Source organism: Columba livia, chromosome 6 (genome assembly GCF_036013475.1).
Source record: "Columba livia isolate bColLiv1 breed racing homer chromosome 6, bColLiv1.pat.W.v2, whole genome shotgun sequence".
Classification (NCBI taxonomy): domain Eukaryota; kingdom Metazoa; phylum Chordata; class Aves; order Columbiformes; family Columbidae; genus Columba; species Columba livia.
The window spans coordinates 33352309-33366392 of record NC_088607.1 but is presented as its reverse complement, the minus strand read 5'-3'; positions in this window follow the sequence as shown (position 1 = coordinate 33366392).

Sequence of the window (14084 nt, the reverse complement as noted above, 5' to 3'; positions counted from 1 at the left end):
GACAGCTGTATTTTTTTAAATGAATGCTTTTGTTGGATGCAACCATGTATTTCAGCAGGTTGAAATGAAATCTGGAAAATTCAATTACACCACCAATTCTATAGATTTCTGAATCTTCATGTAGCACTGCAGACAACACTCATTTTGTAAGCCCTTCAAATGTTTTGCTGACATTACGAATTTCTGCACAAGATTAATTTCATTTACAACCCAGATGGGGTTTGGGATGCTTTCAGTGGTGCTCAGTCTGTGTGCACATTCTCTCCTGCTTACATTTTATTATTGCCAGTGACCTATGAAGCCAGTGGGCTACCACCTAAACAAGCATAGAAACAGAAGTAATTCAAACTTTGGAAGATTCAGTCACAAATCTAGTTTCAGTTCAGGAGACAAAAATCAATGGGTTACCACTCTTCAGAGTTGCCCAGATCAGCAGTCATACTGCAGCTTTACATGCTGTCAAAAAGCTGAATGTAAATACAGTACCACTGATGCAATTTCATTGAAAATGACATGGAATACACAAGAAAAACAAACAAAACAACCACCACAAACAAAAAACCCCAAAACATTAGGAAGGTATTGTATTAAAATGAGCAGCGCAGCAGTAACAGAGACGGAAGAGAATTCAAGTTGATTAAAATGGCTCAGCCTACCAAAAAATTAAATTAGATATTGTAAACTGCACAACAGTCCCCCTCCTCACATCGTTAAAAGCAGCGATAGCAAAAAAGCAAGCACACTGACATTACTGCATGGGATGTTTATTTCAGTGACCATTTGAGGAAAAATCCATCCCTGTGGAACCACTATTATATGTTAACAGAATTTACTACGCTATATCTTGACAGAACAGCCCAACTCAAGTTTTGCTGCCTTGAACGCCAGCAGCCAACTGACCAGCGCATGGGCTCCTCTGAACAGCAACAGGCTGCACTGTTGGTAAATCTTGGAAAAGCAGCTCCCTCCACTTCAGTGGCCTTGCCCATTGTACCACTCCTCATCTTTTCTGCCAGATTTGAGTGACTGGGGGGGACAGGGGGCAGCATCCAAAGCTACAGCACTACATTGGGGAACAATACTGATACTGTAAAACAAAAACTTGAGCCAAATTAGCAGCACTTTAGCACATGGCTTTTAACACAAACACACACCTAGATAAAAGAACCTTTTCTGCAGAAACAGGATTCCACCTTCATCTGATTTGAAAAGCAGAGTTTGACTAGGACTGTACAAATGCTCCTTACATGAACATATCTAGACAAACAATACTTTGTTATCCTACAGCTGCCAAATGCTTGTTTGATTCAACCGTCAGATGCCTTCGCAGTACTGATTTATTAACAGTGATTAGCCAGGTATTTGGAAAAAATTTTGCTACCAACCACAGTGCAGTTTCCAAACTCATTTTGCAATGCCAGACCACGAATGTACCAGGTCCTGCTCCTCTGCCAATTAAACATTAATTGGGAGAGCTGTGAGGCTGGGCACACTGGAGCTCTGGCAAAATGCACTACGGTAGTTGGTTACATTGCACACACCATATAAATACCTGTTTTCTTTGCCTAAAATGTAATGATGATCTCCACCATGACAAAGAAAAATGATTGTAGCTTGTGTAGCAAAGTAGAAACCACATGGACACAGAGCAACTTCCACAAAGAAAAAGGGGATCTTTTCTCCTTTGGTCTATTGTTTAAATTGAATTAAACAACACCTAGCCTTCACTGGCTCTTCAAACTGTACTTGACCTTTCCTTTTCAAGGCTTTGAGCAAGTACCTAAATTTTAAAAAGTATGAAATGTTACTAAAAGGGGGGGATAACACAGCAAAAAAAAAAGGGGAAGGGAAACAAACAGGCCACATAAGGTAAGAGCTGGTAGGTGGATGATTCAACCTCATTTCAGACAAATCTTCCATCATCCCTGCAGTCTTGTCTGCAATATTTTGAGTATATGAAGCACAGACCGAAAGGATCCCATGCTTTGTGCAGTGTTACAGCAGTCCTGCACCAGACACTAGAGAGATCACTTGACCTCATGTTGCAAAACAAACTCCCTTTTCACATCAAATTTTGTTCCAGCTGAAGTCTTAATTCTGGAATGAACACAGCAGTTATTCTCATTTGCACATTATTTCTGTGCATTTCTGGCCTCCTGGCTAGTAAAGTTAAGGAAAAAAAACAAAGACAAAAAGCATCATCTATTTCCCTACTGTTTCATCTGCTTTATAAAAAACATGCTATTATCAGTAAAAATTATCAGATCTAAAAAAACATAACCTGTATTTTTGTATCTGTAATAGCTGATACTCTCCAGTACAATCAATAAGCTGTTACCCGAGATGATGGGAGCAGAAACTCTCTGGATAGAGGAGAAGGAGGATGGCAAAACTCCCAGGACCAGCAGGGCAGACTGAGCACCAGCCCGGGCTTGGTAGGACAGCCCTGAGCTGCAGCTCCTAGTTCTGGGGGACCTGGGTTCAGCGGAAAGCAGTCCTGAGCCAGCCAGACCCGTACAGGTTTCCTTCTTTGCAAAGATGGTGATAGAGATAAAGGATCCGCATCTTATGTTCTTTTTGCTGCACTTATATAAAATGAATGTTTTGAAAGGTACAGTTAAACAGAGTTAATAAAGACAAAACAGAACACAGAAAGCTAATCTAAATTCAAAATCTTTAGCAGAGTGATTCAACTAATTCATAGGGTTTCTTGGGCACTCAGATTTCCAATAGGTTTTAGAAATATGATATGCTTCTGTTAAACTCAGTTTTTATTCCATCTAAATCGATTTTAGAGATAGCCACTAATAGTTTTAAATCTGAAATAAAATCCTACTTTACAAACTCAGACTCTCTTAAATAAGGGTTTTCATCACAGTATATTCATTTAAGATTTTTAGAAATTGTAATAAATGCAACCCTAACCCAAATGCTAGGTGAAAAAAAATCATTTCCATTACCAACTATATTTGCACTGGAGAGTCTGAAATGAAAATACAGCCTGTATTGACCTTCTTCCTACTTCTGGAACTTTGGAAAAGAAAGAAAATATTCTCTCCATGATATTCCTCTTTTTTTTTCCATTACTTACCCCCGCCCCTCGTGTATGGAGGAAAAGAAAGTAAAAATCATATTATATCAAGCAAAATGATATTTTCACACCTTGCACGCTAGAAAAAAGTTGAAATTAGTCATCATCAACTCTTTACTTCAATTCTTCCCTTGGTGCTTCCACTGGAAAAAATTCTGAGGAAGCAAAATGCAAAATACAAAAACTTGCCCAATTTAGCTGTTTTAACTGCAAAGGTGTTCAGTAACCACAGCTCAAAAGTGAATAAACCAACAATGTTGTTCCTTTTAAATTCCCAGAAATATGTCTGGCACTACCAGATCTTTGATATCAAACAACACAGGGCTCTAGCACAGCATGTAAAATTGTTCCATTATAGAGGAAGTTCTCAATATCTTCAGCTAAATACATAACTACTCTATATTACCTCAATAACTAGTTTCTTAAATAAATATTTTAATGTTCTAAATGTTCTGTTTCCATTTTTACATATGAATTTATATATATATATATATATATATATATTAAAGGGAAGCTGATAATTATAAAAACATAACAAAAATGTCCACCCTCTCACTAATTTCACCCACTCTTTATGAATAGATTTGAATATTATAAAGGCAGATGTGTCTTACCTTAAATCAGAGTAACAAATTTAGCTGTAGTGGTATTTCATATGCCTATAAGTTACAACTAACTTCTCGTTATTAAACTTAATTGTTTACCGAACTTTACCCTGCTATCACTTTACACGTGTGTACAAGCCCATGTTGCTACCAGTTGATAAGTATCTCATTTGCCACGGTTCAAGATGATACCTCTGACCTCTTAATGGCGCCACAAATACAGATTATAAGAAAACACTTCTAAAAACAGCTCCTGGGGTACAGTTCTGCCACTTTAAAAGCAGTGTATCAAAAGAGCACAGCAAACATTTTTTTGCAGTAAGGCATTTGAAAAGCATTGGAACAGTCACTTAAAATTAAAATAAGCAGACTTTTAAGTACTCCACCCCATTACAGCCACATACCTGGCATTTACTACAAAGCAGAAGCAAGGCTCCTGTTTCATGATTCATGTTTCTAGTCCTCATCTACCCCCCCTATCCCTTTAAGAACAGCAAGGGCACTGCAGGTTTCTGAGGCTCCAAGTTTCCTGTCCAGAGTCTTTCTTTTATGCCCACTTCTAACTGCAAAATCTAACCTCTCCTTATCAATTCACAGGATGGCTACTGAGCAGGGGATGGGTGTGTGATATCAAGATATGACATTTTTGAGGCTTGTATGTAAAGAGATTAGTTAATCCCTTGTTCACTAAGAGAACTGTAGCACTCACCACTCTGTATTGAAAAAAAAAAACAACCAAACAAACAAGAGGTTGAGTTTAGGGTTTGCTTTTAGTTGGAGGTCTTCAGGAAAATTAATTGCTTACTCATTTTTACACCTGAAAAGAAGCCAGCAGGTAGGACATTATGAAGAAGTTGGATTAAAGAGCACAGAATTTAAATACCAGCTTTGTTTTTTTCAAATTTTCTTTCTTTAGAAAAGTTCAGTGTTTCCCCTCTCACTTCTGAAAGACAACATCCATCCCTTCCACGCTTCTGAAATTTTGGACACACAGAAATTCAGATGTCTTCCCAACTCTATGTGGAAGCCTTGCTAGAGCAGCTTCCACTGTCAGGCACCTGGGTAAAGCCAAACCAGTTCTGTAGGACTACAGAGTTTTGGAACTCACTAAAAACACTAACTTCCCTGGCTAAATCAATCAGCTTTTATGAAGAGGTACAGAATATAACAAAGCCAGAGAAAGCAAACAAAGACATTTTTAAGATTTGACATCAAAACACTCTGCTAAGCTGCTTCATTCTGCCAGTGGAGTTTTTCACCCATCATGGTCCTGAGTAGACACCAAAACCAAGACGTAATATTGCCTTTCTCTTAAAATATGAAATGCAAGTGGTGTGCCTTATGTGATAATATTAATTCTTCTCTATCAATAGAAAACTTCAGAGACAACAGTAAAGAAATCTTCTGTTCACAAACTGAAATGTTGAGTAATGTGCAGAACATGAAAGGAAATGATTGTTCGCTCTCTGTTCCAAAACAAGAGCAGAGCCATGTAAAATTAGCAGGAACAAAGTTATTAGCAGAATGCGTAGTTTTACCATGGAAGTGTTTATAGATATATGGAGGTTCAAAAAGGAACAGGAAACAAGAAAGGAAAGGAAACGAGAATACATGGATCACACCCAAATTATTACATAATGTAATTTTGATTAAACGTCATAGGACAACTGGATAAAAGCTAATGAAGGGCTCACAGGTGAATCCAGCATACTGTACTTGCTGTAGTCTGGGTTCAGGAGAGGCTGCAGGCAGATTAGTATTAGCAGATGGTCTCCTAATGTCAACAGATGATAAGCAAGCCCCATTCTCACCCTTCCAGACCTCTCTAAACCTTTTGACTCTGTTAATCAAACAACACTGATGCCCATTCTCAAAGGTTCACAGGAGTCAGGGGTGATTTGCTAGAAAGGCTGTAAGTCCATCAGTGAGAAATGCCCTGTATGACCATACATTAACAAGACACTTCACAGCCTGGGCAGGATTATCTAACAAGTTGAATCAAAGTGAAAAAAGAATGCTCTACCAGAGAAGAGAAGAAAAAAATCCACATCAATAAAGCGTTTTGTTCCAATGGCACAAATTCATTGAGAAAAGCAGCTCTTGGACTTATTGTTGAAACTAACCTCTCACAAAACAGTAGCACTTAAAACCAATATTGACAGTGCTTCTTGCACTGACTGGAAACATCCTCTCGGCAAACAACAATCTGGCCTCAGCTATGACCTCTTGGTTTCTTTTATTCAGGAATCCAACACTGCTGCCGTGCATTCTTCAGCCCTGTTAAAGCTCCAGAAGGAGCAACATACTCCTGCTCTCTACTTCAGCTTCCTACAGAACATTAGAGTAGGCTCAAATGTTATCTTTAAGGCATTCAGTGGCCTGGTTTCTGGCTTCAAAACATCTTAGAAATTAGCTCCTCAGGCATGAAAGACTTCAAAGTATGGAGAGTGGAAAGAACATCTCTCCAGAGCACAGTTTCCTCAGAGGTCAGTTCTAAACTGGAACAATAGAACAGCCCTGCCTTTTTCAGAAAGGCTGAAAACACATTTACTTAAAAAGACAAAAAATATGAAACAATACAAACAAAACCTGACAAGGTGGGAATTAGTTACAATGGAGGTGAAACAGCTTAGTCATACTATTTGCCACAAAGCTCACAGGAATAAGTGTATTGTGACAAAAGTGGGGAAGGAACCCATATAAAGCGTTCTATAAAAGAAATCTCTCACTGTCTCAGCATCTCTCTCTTTGTAGCACAGATTTCTGGCTCATGCTGGAAGCATCGAGTTTAAGATATTGTAAGGATCACGGTAGAAGGCAAGGTCACAGGAAGGCAAACTTACACCATTAGAGTTATGTTCTTCAAATGGCATGTTTCATGAGGAACTATAAATCTGCCTCCAATTTTATTTTTGCCTATTACTGCTGTCTCAAAAACATATGGACAAAGTTTTCAAGGTTCAACTCTATATATACTGAGAGAAAGAGGAACGATTAGTAATTCACACTGAAAATTATTGTTAGATCTTCCTTATTTTCCTCTAGAAATGAATTAATTTAGGAGATTATATTTTAGTGCTGTCAACCATTTCCATGTCACCTTTATTGTCTGCTCTTGTAAATGGCCAGCAATTGACCACTAAGTAGCTTCTGTTTACCTGCAGATTTTCAGTTTCCATTTTTCCTGGTTACTATTGACTCCATTCCCACTTGTGCTTACAGAAAGTTGAGCTGTCTCAAAGAGATCAAGTTAAGGAGAAATTAATTATATGGACATACTGAAAAGGACAGCAAAACAGAACAAAACAGCCAGCAAAAGAGTTTCTACTGTCATTTCTTCTAAAACGTGAAGGAGAATACCTGGGACTACAGAAAGAATGGACATGAAGCAAACATGGCAGGGAGAGGGAGGGAAGATGTCTAGAACTGATTCTGTTCTCAGTGTTCGCGTGAGCTATGTCTACGGTAATAGTGGAAAACAATTTTAAAACATTTCTACCAAATGGTTTATATTTTCTTGTGATGATATTGCAGCCTTTTGGGGTGCACCCCAATAAACCCATGAACATATCAGACATTACTTTCAGAAAGCATATAGATCTCAAAAAACACGTATTTGCATATCCTTGAGTCTTCCCTTGCTGGATGGATTCAGTTCAGTCATTTCCCCCAGCTCGACACTAATGCTGCCCGGCTCGGCTGTGCCTCCCACACAACCCTCATTTTCACGCACAGTCGCACACAGATCACTGGGTAAAGAGCTCTGCAGTCACCAGAGGAGACACACATGCTCCTGTCAGCTGGCCAAAGTGCTTAAATCTGACAAACAGGGATCCTCTGCTCATCACACACCCAGATCACTTTTCTGGGCAAAACATTTTATCCTTTCACTACAGTCCTGTCCACCTGTAAACTTTCAAATGTTCTTTGCAACTTGTATAAATTTCCACTCCCGATAATTCTATGGCCTGCAGGCAAAATGGCGAAGAAGTTCTTTACTTCATATTAGTTGATTACGAATGTCAAAACACAAGCAATATGCATGAAGAGATTTTGTTCTGCAGAAGTCTTTTGGAATGTCAGCCCCAACCAAGCTCCACTTATGCTGTTTTACAATCAAGCCTCTGGTACTTATTCACATTGCTGCTTTTCAGGTAAGCGCTGTGAAAGGCAGCGTGCAGACTCTGTGCTACAGCAGAGCTCCAGAGCACCTGGCCCTCAAGCCAGGACCTACTCTTACTTTGGTTCATACGAGGATTTTGCCCATTCCACCAACACATGACAAAATAAACTTGCTTCTGAGTACTGCCTCCCAAAATCTGTTCCTTTATTGCAAGATTTTCTTCTTCTTGCAGTATGTATCTAACTCCTGCACCTCTGAACAGACTGCTGGGTGTGGGGACACAGCTGCCAAGGATCTGGTTGTGCCTCAACATGGATTACAAGTAGGAAGAACATGACAGCAGAAAACAGAGGAGAGGGGTGGATTTTTTGGAGGAGGAATGGGTGGAAGGGACCGGGTTTATACTACAAAAGAAGACTCAAGATAGAATAATTTCTTTTTTATACAATACCTTTTTCCTATCTCTGCTTTTTGCCAATACTGTAACAGAAAGGAAGATAAATTTCACCTTGAGATATCAGACAGCATGCTAAAAGAGAAAGATCCAGGGCAGGCTGGATTCAGATTCAGACACTAAAACTGTAATCAAAAGAACGGATTGCTCTTGCTTCAGGCTGTGAATTAATTCCCCTTATTCCCCTTCTCTGTCACTTTAATTATTATGTGGGGTTTTTTTGTTGTGAGTGTTTTGGGTTTTTTTTTAATTGTGCATGCACATGGGTACTATATAAAACCAAATAAATAAGGACTGGCTCCAAAGGCTATTCCTGCAAGATGTCTGTCAATTTCAGATCAAATAATTCTGGCTGCCAGTGACCCAAACAGAACATAATGCGTGCAGGGGACATGAGAAAAGAATACATTATCTTACACTTGAAAAAAGAAAACAGCTGACTTTTCCACTTCAGACACCTTACCTGACCTCTGCGGAAGTCTGGAAAGATTGACCTGTCTTTCTAAGGTCCCGCCTGGAAAGTGGAAGTGTCATTGACCTTTTTTTATTGGAAAGTGTACAGCCCATTCCTGCAACAAGCTTTTAAACTAAGGCACACCTATATGCATATATACACACATATAATGGATTTTATCTGGGTAGCTTTTAAAATTTTGCCACTCTGTTAGGGTATAATAGCTTTGTCAAATCAGGCGAGTCTTGTGCATCTTGGTAATAAACTTTTCTAAAGTTGGAAAATATTATAATGAGCTGAAGCACATCACATCAAAAGCCCACACAGGGCTAAATTAACATAATGTGATAAGATACGATGCGACATAACATCTTCATAAACTTAAGCATGCCAGAAAACAAAATCTTTCTATCAGCTTATTCTGAATCTAATCCATATTTAATCAGGAAAACCACTAGCCAGCAACTTTGAAAGTTTATTTTATAACCCCATCACCAATTGTCTGCAGTGCCCTAATTAGAACTATAGAAACAAGGTTAACAAAACACCAAGACAAAGACTGTTTAAGTCTTTAGTAGCTCTCCATGAGTGAACTAAAAGCACAGTTTCAGGGCTTGGCATTATTTTATCATGAGCAAAATGAATAATTTGGTGATTATTGTGTGCACAAAAAATCAAGCATATTTCTTTTTTAAAAATGCGATCTTTCCTCTGTGTAGAAGATAATGCAATCTATGGAATCGGCAAAATAACAGAATTTACTAAAATCAGAAATACAGTAGGTGATGATTCTGTGCATCAAAAGATTTGAAGTGTTGTTGAAGTCTCTGAACATCCAGAGCAGGGCCAGGTTTTCATCATCCGGGTCCAAAAGATATTGCTGCAACTTTTTGTCCACTTAAAAATATTTTTGCTAGAATAATATTCTCCATATCTTTGCAATTCTAACTTTAATCTAAACAAATGAGGTATAACAGAAAAGCATGAGCATATTTGAAGAAAACAATAAACATTTTGCCACTTATTACCATCAGCGCTTTTCAACGGATCTTAATGGATGAACTTTCTTCCAGACTTTAGGTACAGTCTGTCGACACTTTTCCACCTAACAGCAGATACATGTGTGCATCAATACATTCAGGCAGCTTTTGCTTCCAATGAAAATCCTTTCAAGTTAAAAAAAAACCCTACTTCCTGAGCATCCATATGTTCACTTTCTGAAGCACCACCACAGTAAGTCCTCAGCTATACTGCATATACAGTGAACTACTATGTATTCATCAGCTCAGAACCTGGCAAAATTGACTGCCTATTCAATGTCAATTAAATTATTATATAAAACTTCATAAACCAGTAACAGCCAAAAAGGGTTCTGTTTATCATTTGAGAGAATATAGCACAGGAATATGGTTTCTAACACTAAAGACCATTCAAATATAATCAATTTTACTGAAATTATATTGAGTGACAGAGGTATTTTCTTGAATCTTCATGACTGTGCTTATCAGCAGTGTTAATAACAGTGTTTGTCTAACTAAAGTAGCATATTTTAAAGGGCAGAGTATAGTTCAAAGAACAACAGAGATCTGGATTTCAGGCATGGTCTTTTCTATGTTACTTAACCAGTATGTGGTCATCGCTTCAATCCACCTCTAATTTAAAGAGTAAATCAAATTAAGGGGAACAAATTGATACCAGCCCTGTGAGGTTTAATTTGTATAGAAGCTTGTTTAAAACCTGCTTGCAAATTGTGTAATATTATTTGGAGGGGGAAGCTCTGTTTGGAACAAAGCAGTTAACAGCTTCCCCATTATGTTCTGGTTTTCCCTCTAGATTAGCAGAACTTGCCCATAAAGTCTAGTGATACCTGAAGCAGAAAACAAATCATCTTGTTTAAATTCAGAAATAATGAGACTCACATAGCTTTAGCAGATACATCCAGGGTAATTGCAGAGGGGTGAAGAAAGGCAGGACAATTTGAGATTTTTAAGTGAAACCACTTTTTTTTTTTTAAATTCAAAATGAAACAACATATTGACTCTTCCTAGGGAATAAAAAAAAAGTTAATGTTGGGCAATTATGTTGCATTGTTTTATTTTAAATGACTTTGTAATTAATAAAGACTGAATAAAAGTGTTCTAAGCATTACTTAAACGTTTAATTTAAACTCAGAAATATTTAAGACCAAGTAACTTCAGCTGGAGAGGAATGAAGAGTCAGATCCAAGACCAATCATTTTGGCTCTGAAAAATGCAGTTCTATCAGCAGAACAGCTTTGTTAACCGTCTCCAGCACTGGTAAGTGGGTGGAACTGGGAGTTAAACAATTCAATAAAGTATTTCAGATTTCCACTGACCCTCCTATTCCTTGAAAAATGTTTAGGAAAGCTTCGCTCCCTTGTTTCCTGTGATTGCACGCAATGAAGCCTTATGTTTTCCTTCTCCCCAGGGTCCTTGACTATTGCTGCTGTTGTACACCTTAACACATCCCTGACCTCAGGCCACTTTTACAGCCTTCTGAAGAAATGTTGTAAGACCTTAAACAAATATCACATTCTAGAAATATTAAATCCTCCCAGTCTTCCTAATGCTGTCGCTTCCTCCCTGAGCACCACGAAGGCTGATGGCTGCATCAGCTGTAATCCTTCCCTTCAGTAGCAACTGCAGCAACAACAGACATTTACCAACCCCAGCCTCATTAACCAGGGTCTGTCATCTAAGAAGATACTCAACACTCTGTATCCTTTTGCTGGTTTTGGTGGGAATCCCACAGCATCTATTTCCATGCTTCACCAGCTATATTCTTCCCCATCAGACCTGTAGGTATTGTTCAAAAAGCACCCCCAACCTCCTACAGGTTAGCAGACCTAGGATGACCATGTGTGTGTTCTGAGATTCTGGACCAGAGATATTTCCAAGACAGAAGCAGATGCTCTTTGGAAAAAAATGTTTTTCCATTGGCAAGTGCTAGTTTTGCCAGTTAGAAACACCTCACAGAAACATGCCACACTGACAGCTAAGCTCTCATTAGGACAGGACCTGTCAAGGTGACCTCTGCCACAGCCACAGAAGTACTGTCTGTAGAGCTCAGTGATCAGGATGCCACCCTGGGCACAGACAACTCGGGAGTAGCACAGCTCTTGTCTCTTGAGAAGAACTATTTGCCACTCCAAGTCATGATCCTCTCCCTAGTCAATAAGAGATAAATCAGTTTTGTTTTGAAATTCGAAGACAAACTCATTTTGCAGATTTTGTGAAACTTCTATGTCTTAGAACATACACTCCAGTTAGAATTTGTGAGGTTAAAAAAAAAATAGCTAGCTAACTCTTTATAGACCTACTAAAAATTCTTTGATAAGACTGTGCTGATATATTTTCTGTTTTCTTACATATGAAGGGATTGAAAGAGAAAGTAAGCTTTTAAATACTATTTGGGGGTTTAGTCTCCCAAGTGTTTTTGCAAAATGCACATTGTGATCAAGTGGGTTAATCTGCACCATTTTATAGGAGAATATATTTGTATTAATCAAAACAATTCATTTTATTTATTGGAGTTCTTGCTACTGAAAGAACTACTGTCCTCGTACTCCTCGACTATTTGGAAAAGAGATGACAGAGCCTGAGCTACACCTTTCAGAAATGTAGGTAATATTCCGATTTGCAGAGGTGACCGGAGAAGAAGGAAATGGCTGAAAGGAAGAAAACAAGAAACCTGAAACACGCCATCGGGTTTTCAAGAGAACAAACCCATGAAGTTGTTGGGAAATGGACTCTACAAGAGAGCAGTGGTGATTTTGATTAAGGTGGCAACAACGCCTCCCTCCATCTCTTCCTGAGGTCCTTCCCCTCTTGTCTAAGGCATGGGATTTCTCCCTTTGTCTCCAGATGCAGAATTTCTCCTGGACTACATTCCCCTTTCCTCCAGGTAGCCACCTAACCCTACCACTGTACTCAGCCCTTATTCATGCCTCCTGGGGCAGGCTGGCATGTTCCCTTTTACTTTACCTCTGGCAAGAGAGAACACAGGGTTCAAGCAGGTTGCTCCTGCAAAGCTGGTACAGGCACAGCTGCGAAGGATGCACAATGCACACAAACACCCCCACACACGCAGGTCTCCTGGCTGCCCTCCCACGGGCCCGGCTGGGCAGGAGGCAAGAGCAGCCTCCTCAGCTCCAGGCAGCAGGCCAGCCCTCCGGCGCAAACCAAGCTCCCTCCAGCCTGCCAGCACCGGCAGCTGCCTGGCAGCCACATCCCTTGCAGCCAAGTTACTAATATGACAATATAAACCATTCCTTTGACATATAGAGCCTGATGGAGGCAGGGTGTTAATGAATACAATAGCATAGATATGTCTTCTAATACTGGATAAATATTAACATTTTAAGAATTAAGTTGTAAATAAAGCACGCCTCTCTGATGCATCAAGTAATGTTAGAATAGTAAATGTAATTAGGGATTACCTAGTATGCCATTTCCTGTGCCTATTCAAATGGTTGAGAGCACTATATGATAGTATCCTTTTGTTCTTTGAGAAAAATCTGTAGCCATACAGCCTGACAATCCTCACCCTCATCATTCTCAGCTCAAGGAACTTGCTTCTGCTCCCCATGCATGTCAGATTTGCATACAATTTGCTAGGTATAAAGCCCACGGATAACACCAGGTCATTTTCTAATAGCAACAAGTTTAAATATTAATAGCACAAATACTGCTGGCCTGAGTCCAGCTTAAACCAGTGTTGTCTGCAACCAGCAGCATGAAAAGGTTCTCACAACTACTCTGCACTATCATCTTCCCAACCTCTTTAAGAAACTGATTTTCAGGATTTACATTTACTGAATCCATATAAGGTATGTTGCTTTCCTATGCCTTGTTATGTGTGAACAGTTTTCTACTGCATTTCTACAGGTAACGGGTTCCTTGCTGACAGCTGAGACCTTACTTGAGCAGACTATCTAAGAAGTTCATAAGGGCATGGAACTGTACATTTCCCTGGTGACGCCAAGTAGATGTATATGCTTTGTCTATTAAGAATGAACACCAAGATGCTGTTCGTCACCAGAGTTTGCCATCTTTCGTATGAACATGAAATAACAGACATTTCTGTCCGGTCCTGGTCATACTCTGTGCTACGTGGACACAAAAAGGAACACCAGTATTCCAGGCTTGGGTACTGCCTCCCAGCTCTTGGAAGAAGAGAGCTGAAACTCAATTATTTGGTTTCTAAGTGACTTACACAACTGACGCAAGTGGACACAGGACACATGAAACTGCATTTTGACAACCAAGTGTGGATTAAACCGTTTGCAAAGACAGACAAACCCAGCCAGGTGAATGACAAAATAATTTGTCAGCAAC